The sequence below is a fragment of the Phytophthora infestans genome, genomic scaffold (genome assembly GCF_000142945.1).
Source record: "Phytophthora infestans T30-4 supercont1.42 genomic scaffold, whole genome shotgun sequence".
NCBI classification, from domain to species: domain Eukaryota; phylum Oomycota; class Peronosporomycetes; order Peronosporales; family Peronosporaceae; genus Phytophthora; species Phytophthora infestans.
In genome coordinates, this window is record NW_003303717.1 from 154501 (window position 1) to 164919 (window position 10419).

Below are 10419 nucleotides of genomic sequence, written 5' to 3' on the forward strand. Positions count from 1 at the left end.
TTCAGAAGAAATGGCAAGAATGTTGAGTATTCAAGCAAACCAGGGGCACCACTGGCGCCCCACAAAGATGTCTGGATACAGTGAGCGACAACCGCGAGAAGTCGGAGAAGATGCTGAAGATGCGTGGTGACTGGTGTTTGATATCGCTTCGTTTGTTCAACAAATCAATGCGTGTGCGTTTATTGCGCTTTGGCGTGTTGATGTATTTTTGTGTGTAGCTTGTGTTTGGTGTGGTGTTAAGTACAAGGATTGTATTTAGGTAGAGCGCTTGTGGTGCTGTCCTGGGGATGTAGCTCAAATAGTAGAGCGCTCGCTTAGCATGCGAGAGGTACAGGGATCGATACCCTGCTTCTCCATTGATCATGTTACTGTGATAAAATCAGTTGGCATCAGCACTTTCCCAAATGTGCACTTCGTAGTTTGTCTGCGACATCGGCTGACCTTGAGTAACATTTTCTTTTAATTGCTTTTTGCTTCTTGCCTGCCGTCCTGTCTATCGTCCATCTGATTGTCTCCCGTTGATATCACTGACGGTTCCACGACACGCTTGTATTGGCGTTCCGTTGTTTGTCTATCGATTAATCCGTTGACACGCTCCTTGATTCTGCCATAACATCGTGACACTTCCGTCCAGCTACTAGCTGCCTGAATACCACAAATAAGTTTTGCTTGTCGCTGACAGTTTATTGCTTCTGGGGTTAGTGCTGAGCTGTATCAGACTGACATCATTGATAGCAGCAAATACCAGCAAACACCAGCGCAAGCGTTCTGCCGAACCAGGCGTCGACGATCAACGACACTATCTTTCAGAAAGTAAATGGCAAGAATGTTGAGCATTCAAGCAAACCAGGGGCACCACTGGCGCCCCACAAAGATGTCTGGATACAGTGAGCGACAACCGCGAGGAGTCGGAGAAGATGCTGAAGATGCGTGGTGACTGGTGTTTGATATCGCTTCGTTTGTTCAACGAATCAATGCGTGTGCGTTTATTGCGCTTTGGCGTGTTGATGTGTTTTTGTGTGCAGCTTGTGTATGGTGTGGTGTTGAGTACAAGGATTGTATTTAGGTAGAGCGCTTGTGGTGCTGTCCTGGGGATGTAGCTCAAATGGTAGAGCGCTCGCTTAGCATGCGAGAGGTACAGGGATCGATACCCTGCTTCTCCATTGATCATGTTACTGTGATAAAATCAGTTGGCATCAGCACTTTCCCAAATGTGCACTTCGTAGTTTGTCTGCGACATCGGCTGACCTTGAGTAACATTTTCTTTTAATTGCTTTTTGCTTCTTGCCTGCCGTCCTGTCTATCGTCCATCTGATTGTCTCCCGTTGATATCACTGACGGTTCCACGACACGCTTGTATTGGCGTTCCGCTGTTTGTCTATCGATTAATCCTTTGACACGCTCCTTGATTCTGCCATGACATCGTGACACTTCCGTCCAGCTACTAGCTGCCTGAATACCACCAATAAGTTATGCTTGTCGCTGACAGTTTATTGCTTCTGGGGTTAGTGCTGAGCTGTATCAGACTGACAGCATTGATAGCAGCAAATACCAGCAAACACCAGCGCAAGCGTTCTGCCGAACCAGGCGTCGACGATCAACGACACTATCTTTCAGAAAGTACATGGCAAGAATGTTGAGCATTCAAGCAAACCAGGGGCACCACTGGCGCCCCACAAAGATGTCTGGTAACAGTGAGCGACAACCGCGAGGAGTCGGAGAAGATGCTGAAGATGCGTGGTGACTGGTGTTTGATATCGCTTCGTTTGTTCAACGAATCAATGCGTGTGCGTTTATTGCGCTTTGGCGTGTTGATGTTTTTTTGTGTGTAGCTTGTGTTTGGTGTGGTGCTGAGTACAAGGATTGTATTTAGGTAGAGCGCTTGTGGTGCTGTCCTGGGGATGTAGCTCAAATGGTAGAGCGCTCGCTTAGCATGCGAGAGGTACAGGGATCGATACCCTGCTTCTCCATTGATTACGATGTTACCGGACTACATGCATTTCGTGCAACCATGTAAAACCTACATACATTAGAAATGTGTAAATAATTCAAAATCGGGTAAATACCGCCAAACATAGTTCTCCGAAACCAGTGGCTGAAATCACTAACAGATTTTGACAGCCGATGCGCAGAGCCTCACTAACAAACGCGCCCCGCCTTCAAGGGCGTGAGATGTGGCCTGTGAAAGAGGCGTCTTCTCGACGAGCTTGGCATCCGAAAATAAGTGCCATTGCTCTACGCTGTATCGATGGACGAAAAGAAGACAAGACATCGAAGCCGCTGCAGCCGGGAGCACTACTATTCTTCAAGGGCGTCGTGGGTCTAAAGTTGCTTTTCCAGAGCTAGAAAAAAAGTAAGATCATTCGAGTTTTATATATTATATTTTCTAACAAAATGCTGCTTTCTAGGCTTTTGGACTGGGTTCGTGACATGCGCAAGAACAAGGTGCGCGCTGTCACGTCGAGGTGCCTGCTCATGATGAGCGCACATTTAGAGCCACGCTTTCTTCTCGGTCGCTCGGAACAAGCTGCTGTTGAGTACCTCCGCCGTTTCCGCAGCAGAAATGGCTTGAGCGTGCGTCGTATCACGCACAAGGGTCGACGCAAGCGGAGCGAAGTGCAGGTATGTGCTAATTTTTTTTTTTTAATTTGTTGCTAAAATACTAATTTTACTATTGAGGTCGTTGCTGACGAGTTCGGCCTCGCAATGCGCCATAAGATGGAAATGTTTAGCACAGGAACTGAGAAGTATAATCACTTCTACAATATGGATCAAACCTCCATATATATCGACATGAATCCTAAAACAACTATCACGTTTCGTGGGGAACATGACGTTGATGTTGTGCAAGGTAATCATTTTGTTATTGTCTTATAATATAAGACTTATATACTATTGATTCTAACTGTGATCTAGGAATGTCTGAAAACTCTTTTCGTGCCAGTGTTTTTCTGTGCGCATCGGCCACTGGATAGAAGCTGCCAGCGTTTATTGTGTTCTCTGGTGCCACAGGAGGCCCTGTTCACTGCGAGCTGCAAGCTCATCCGCTGCATAAAGCAGATGAGGTTGTGCTTGCTGTGCAAAAGAATGCGTATTGTGATGAGCGCATTATGATCGAATGGGTCAACGAGGTATGCTTTTATTTTTCTTTAAATTTTGTTGTTAATACTAATATTATGAGCAGGTGTGGACTCCGTCAGTCACCTTTTGCCGCATGCTCTTGCTAGACAGCCTAAAAGTTCACAAAATGGGCTCCGTTCGCGCCAAGCTTGAGGAAGCTATGACGGGTGTAGACTTTGTGCCAGCAGGAGCGACAGGACTTGCCCAGCCGATGGATGTGTCTGTCATGCGTGTTTTTAAACACTGGTGTAGAGAGCTATACGTTCAACACCACATTACAAACGACTTACGCTTGAACGCTAAGGAAAGACGCAAGTTAATCACGTCTATAGTGCACGAGGCGTGGAGGGCAGTTCCCCCCCCCCGCAACAATACAGCGGGGTTTTGTCAAGGCGGGCCTCGTTCCGATAGGACCACGAATGGTAGATGGCACGTTTCGTGTTGCCGAGCCACCAGCGCCGGAACTAGCATAGCATAGCTCACTCACTAAAAACTAAAAGTTTGGGGCTATTTTACATTTTTTTGTCAAGGATGGAAGTTCGTTGTAGAAGGGGTGTCACCATATAGATTTTGGTTGTGATGACTTTTTACGTTCGCGGTTGCATGAAATGAATTGGTTGCACGAAATGCATGGAGGCCGGTACTGTGATCAAATAAGTTGGCATCAGCACTTTCCCAAATGTGCACTTCGTAGTTTGTCTGCGACATCGGCTGACCTTGAGTAACATTTTCTTTTAATTGCTTTTTGCTTCTTGCCTGCCGTCCTGTCTATCGTCCATCTGATTGTCTCCCGTTGATATCACTGACGGTTCCACGACACGCTTGTATTGGCGTTCCGTTGTTTGTCTATCGATTAATCCTTTGACACGCTCCTTGATTCTGCCATAACATCGTGACTTGCGTCCAGCTACTAGCTGCCTGAATACCACAAATAAGTTTTGCTTGTCGCTGACAGTTTATTGCTTCTGGGGTTAGTGCTGAGCTGTATCAGACTGACATCATTGATAGCAGCAAATACCAGCCAACACCAGCGCAAGCGTTCTGCCGAACCAGGCGTCGACGATCAGCGACACTATCTTTCAGAAAGAAAATGGCAAGAATGTTGAGTATTCAAGCAAACCAGGGGCACCACTGGCGCCCCACAAAGATGTCTGGATACAGTGAGCGACAACCGCGAGGAGTCGGAGAAGATGCTGAAGATGCGTGGTGACTGGTGTTTGATATCGCTTCGTTTGTTCAACGAATCAATGCGTGTGCGTTTATTGCGCTTTGGCGTGTTGATGTGTTTTTGTGTGCAGCTTGTGTTTGGTGTGGTGTTGAGTACAAGGATTGTATTTAGGTAGAGCGCTTGTGGTGCTGTCCTGGGGATGTAGCTCAAATGGTAGAGCGCTCGCTTAGCATGCGAGAGATACGGGGATCAATACCCTGCTTCTCCATTGATCATGTTACTGTGATAAAATCAGTTGGCATCAGCACTTTCCCAAATGTGCACTTCGTAGTTTGTCTGCGACATCGGCTGACCTTGAGTAACATTTTCTTTTAATTGCTTTTTGCTTCTTGCCTGCCGTCCTGTCTATCGTCCATCTGATTGTCTCCCGTTGATATCACTGACGGTTCCACGACACGCTTGTATTGGCGTTCCGTTGTTTGTCTATCGATTAATCCTTTGACACGCTCCTTGATTCTGCCATGACATCGTGACACTTCCGTCCAGCTACTAGCTGCCTGAATACCACTAATAAGGTTTGCTTGTCGCTGACAGTTTATTGCTTCTGGGGTTAGTGCTGAGCTGTATCAGACTGACATCATTGATAGCAGCAAATACCAGCAAACACCAGCGCAAGCGTTCTGCCGAACCAGGCGTCGACGATCAACGACACTATCTTTCAGAAAGTAAATGGCAAGAATGTTGAGTATTCAAGCAAACCAGGGGCACCACTGGCGCCCCACAAAGATGTCTGGATACAGTGAGCGACAACCGCGAGGAGTCGGAGAAGATGCTGAAGATGCGTGGTGACTGGTGTTTGATATCGCTTCTTTTGTTCAACGAATCAATGCGTGTGCGTTTATTGCGCTTTGGCGTGTTGATGTGTTTTTGTGTGTAGCTTGTGTTTGGTGTGGTGTTGAGTACAAGGATTGTATTTAGGTAGAGCGCTTGTGGTGCTGTCCTGGGGATGTAGCTCAAATGGTAGAGCGCTCGCTTAGCATGCGAGAGGTACAGGGATCGATACCCTGCTTCTCCATTGATCATGTTACTGTAATAAAATCAGTTGGCATCAGCACTTTCCCAAATGTGCACTTCGTAGTTTGTCTGCGACATCGGCTGACCGTGAGTAACATTTTCTTTTAATTGCTTTTTGCTTCTTGCCTGCCGTCCTGTCTATCGTCCATCTGATCGTCTCCCGTTGATATCACTGACGGTTCCACGACACGCTTGTATTGGCGTTCCGTTGTTTGTCTATCGATTAATCCTTTGACACGCTCCTTGATTCTGCCATGACATCGTGACACTTCCGTCCATCTACTAGCTGCCTGAATACCACTAATAAGGTTTGCTTGTCGCTGACAGTTTATTGCTTCTGGGGTTAGTGCTGAGCTGTATCAGACTGACATCATTGATAGCAGCAAATACCAGCAAACACCAGCGCAAGCGTTCTGCCGAACCAGGCGTCGACGATCAACAACACTATCTTTCAGAAAGAAAATGGCAAGAATGTTGAGTATTCAAGCAAACCAGGGGCACCACTGGCGCCCCACAAAGATGTCTGGATACAGTGAGCGACAACCGCGAGAAGTCGGAGAAGATGCTGAAGATGCGTGGTGACTGGTGTTTGATATCGCTTCGTTTGTTCAACAAATCAATGCGTGTGCGTTTATTGCGCTTTGGCGTGTTGATGTATTTTTGTGTGTAGCTTGTGTTTGGTGTGGTGTTAAGTACAAGGATTGTATTTAGGTAGAGCGCTTGTGGTGCTGTCCTGGGGATGTAGCTCAAATAGTAGAGCGCTCGCTTAGCATGCGAGAGGTACAGGGATCGATACCCTGCTTCTCCATTGATCATGTTACTGTGATAAAATCAGTTGGCATCAGCACTTTCCCAAATGTGCACTTCGTAGTTTGTCTGCGACATCGGCTGACCTTGAGTAACATTTTCTTTTAATTGCTTTTTGCTTCTTGCCTGCCGTCCTGTCTATCGTCCATCTGATTGTCTCCCGTTGATATCACTGACGGTTCCACGACACGCTTGTATTGGCGTTCCGTTGTTTGTCTATCGATTAATCCTTTGACACGCTCCTTGATTCTGCCATAACATCGTGACTTGCGTCCAGCTACTAGCTGCCTGAATACCACAAATAAGTTTTGCTTGTCGCTGACAGTTTATTGCTTCTGGGGTTAGTGCTGAGCTGTATCAGACTGACATCATTGATAGCAGCAAATACCAGCAAACACCAGCGCAAGCGTTCTGCCGAACCAGGCGTTGACGATCAACGACACTTTCTTTCAGAAAGAAAATGGCAAGAATGTTGAGTATTCAAGCAAACCAGGGGCACCACTGGCGCCCCACAAAGATGTCTGGATACAGTGAGCGACAACCGCGAGGAGTCGGAGAAGATGCTGAAGATGCGTTGTGACTGGTGTTTGATATCGCTTCGTTTGTTCAATGAATCAATGCGTGTGCGTCTATTGCGCTTTGGCGTGCTGATGTGTTTTTGTGTGTGGCTTGAGTTTGGTGTGGTGTTGAGTACAAGGATTGTATTTAGGTAGAGCGCTTGTGGTGCTGTCCTGGGGATGTAGCTCAAATGGTAGAGCGCTCGCTTAGCATGCGAGAGGTACAGAAATCGATACCCTGCTTCTCCATTGATCATGTTACTGTGATAAATCAGTTGGCATCAGCACTTTCCCAAATGTGCACTTCGTAGTTTGTCTGCGACATCGGCTGACCTTGAGTAACATTTTCTTTTGATTGCTTTTTTGCTTCTTGCCTGCCGTCCTGTCTATCGTCCATCTGATGTCTCCCGTTGATAGCACTGACGGTTCCACGACACGCTTGTATTGGCGTTCCGTTGTTTGTCTATCGATTAATCCTTTGACACGCTCCTTGATTCTGCCCTAACATCGTGACACTTCCGTCCAGCTACTAGCTGCCTGAATACCACCAATAAGGGTTGCTTGTCGCTGACAGTTTTATTGCTTCTGGGTTAGTGCTGAGCTGTATCAGACTGACATCATTTGATAGCAGCCAAATACCAGCAAACACCAGCGCAAGCGCTCTGTGTAACCAGGCGTCGACTATCAGCGACACTATCTTTCAGAAAGTAAATGGCAAGACGGTTGAGTATTCAAGCAAACCAGGGGCACCACTGGCGCCCCACACAGATGTCTGTATACAGTGAGCGACAACCGCGAGGAGTCGGAGAAGATGCTGAAGATGCGTGGTGACTGGTGTTTGATATCGCTTCGTTTGTTCAATGAATCAATGCGTGTGCGTTTATTGCGCTTTGACGTGTTGATGTGTTTTTGTGTGTAGCTTGTGTTTGGTGTGGTGCTGAGTACAAGGATTGTATTTAGGTAGAGCGCTTGTGGTGCTGTCCTGGGGATGTAGCTCAAATGGTAGAGCGCTCGCTTAGCATGCGAGAGGTACAGGGATCAATACTCTGCTTCTCCATTGATCATGTTACTGTGATAAATCAGTTGGCATCAGCACTTTCCCAAATGTGCACTTCGAAGTTTGTCTGCGACATCGGCTGACCTTGAGTAACATTTTCTTTTGATTGCTTTTTTGCTTCTTGCCTGCCGTCCTGTCTTTCGTCCATCTGAGTGTCTCCCGTTGATAGCACTGACGGTTTCCACGACACGCTTGTATTGGCGTTCGGTTGTTTGTCTATCGATTAATCCTTTGACACGCCCCTTTATTCTGCCAAAACATCGAGACATTTCCGTCCAGCTAACTAGCTGCGTGAATACCACCAATAAGTTTTTGCTTGTCGCTGACAGTTTATTGCTTCTGGGGTTAGTGCTGATGCAGCGGGGCTGCCGTAGCTTTAGCGTCAGAGGAAGACGTTCGACTCAAAGAGTCACTAATACTAAGTTCCTTATTTAAAGGACACTTACAGCCCAAGAATAGGGCTCAAAGTTAACACCTTAACTTTTATGCTTCAAAACCAGAAGTGTTTGATTTACTATTATTGCGGCCAAGCCGCCTAGGGGTAAATGTATCTGTTTAACTATCTAGCATAGTTAAACCTAATCAAATAGCATAACGTGTGGCTTTCGGCCAACGTACTGAGAGACCTTATTAACTCTCCAACTTATGTACTGAGCGTTTGTTAACTCTCCCGGTACTTCGTACCCCTGTGTGTTCCACACCATGTAACCCCGTTACAGCTGAGCTGCATCAGACTGACATAATTGATAGCAGCAAATACCAGCAAACACCAGCGCAAGCGTTCTGCCGAACCAGGCGTCGACGATCAACGACACTATCTTTCAGAAAGTAAATGGCAAGAATGTTGAGTATTCAAGCAAACCAGGGGCACCACTGGCGCCCCACACAGAGTCTGGATACAGTGAGCGACAACCGCGAGGAGTCGGAGAAGATGCTGAAGATGCGTGGTGACTGGTGTTTGATATCGCTTCGTTTGTTCAATGAATCAATGCGTGTGCGTTTATTGCGCTTTGGCGTGTTGATGTGTTTTTGTGTGTAGCTTGTGTTTGGTGTGGTGCTGAGTACAAGGATTGTATTTAGGTAGAGCGCTTGTGGTGCTGTCCTGGGGATGTAGCTCAAATGGTAGAGCGCTCGCTTAGCATGCGAGAGGTACAGGGATCAATACCCTGCTTCTCCATTGATCATGTTACTGTGATAAATCAGTTGGCATCAGCACTTTCCCAAATGTGCACTTCGTAGTTTGTCTGCGACATCGGCTGACCTTGAGTAACATTTTCTTTTGATTGCTTTTTTGCTTCTTGCCTGCCGTCCTGTCTATCGTCCATCTGATGTCTCCCGTTGATAACACTGACGGTTCCACGACACGCTTGTATTGGCGTTCCGTTGTTTGTCTATCGATTAATCCTTTGACACGCTCCTTGATTCTGCCCTAACATCGTGACACTTCCGTCCAGCTACTAGCTGCCTGAATACCACCAATAAGGTTTGCTTGTCGCTGACAGTTTATTGCTTCTGGGGTTAGTGCTGAGCTGTATCAGACTGACATCATTGATAGCAGCAAATACCAGCAAACACCAGCGCAAGCGCTCTGCGAAACCAGGCGTCGACGATCAACGACACTATCTTTCAGAAAGTAAATGGCAAGACGGTTGAGTATTCAAGCAAACCAGGGGCACCACTGGCGCCCCACACAGATGTCTGTATACAGTGAGCGACAACCGCGAGGAGTCGGAGAAGATGCTGAAGATGCGTGGTGACTGGTGTTTGATATCGCTTCGTTTGTTCAATGAATCAATGCGTGTGCGTTTATTGCGCTTTGGCGTGTTGATGTGTTTTGTGTGTAGCTTGTGTTTGGTGTGGTGCTGAGTACAAGGATTGTATTTAGGTAGAGCGCTTGTGGTGCTGTCCTGGGGATGTAGCTCAAATGGTAGAGCGCTCGCTTAGCATGCGAGAGGTACAGAGATCGATACCCTGCTTCTCCATTGATCATGTTACTGTGATAAAATCAGTTGGCATCAGCACTTTCCCAAATGTGCACTTCGTAGTTTGTCTGCGACATCGGCTGACCTTGAGTAACATTTTCTTTTGATTGCTTTTTTGCTTCTTGCCTGCCGTCCTGTCTTTCGTCCATCTGATTGTCTCCCGTTGATATCACTGACGGTTCCACGACACGCTTGTATTGGCGTTCCGTTGTTTGTCTATCGATTAATCCTTTGACACGCTCCTTGATTCTGCCATAACATCGTGACACTTCCGTCCAGCTACTAGCTGCCTGAATACCACCAATAAGTTTTGCTTGTCGCTGACAGTTTATTGCTTCTGGGGTTAGTGCTGAGCTGTATCAGACTGACATCATTGATAGCAGCAAATACCAGCAAACACCAGCGCAAGCGTTCTGCCGAACCAGGCGTCGACGATCAACGACACTATCTTTCAGAAAGTAAATGGCAAGAATGTTGAGTATTCAAGCAAACCAGGGGCACCACTGGCGCCCCACAAAGATGTCTGGATACAGTGAGCGACAACCGCGAGGAGTCGGAGAAGATGCTGAAGATGCGTGGTGACTGGTGTTTGATATCGCTTCGTTTGTTCAACGAATCAATGCGTGTGCGTTTATTGCGCTTTGGCGTGTGTGG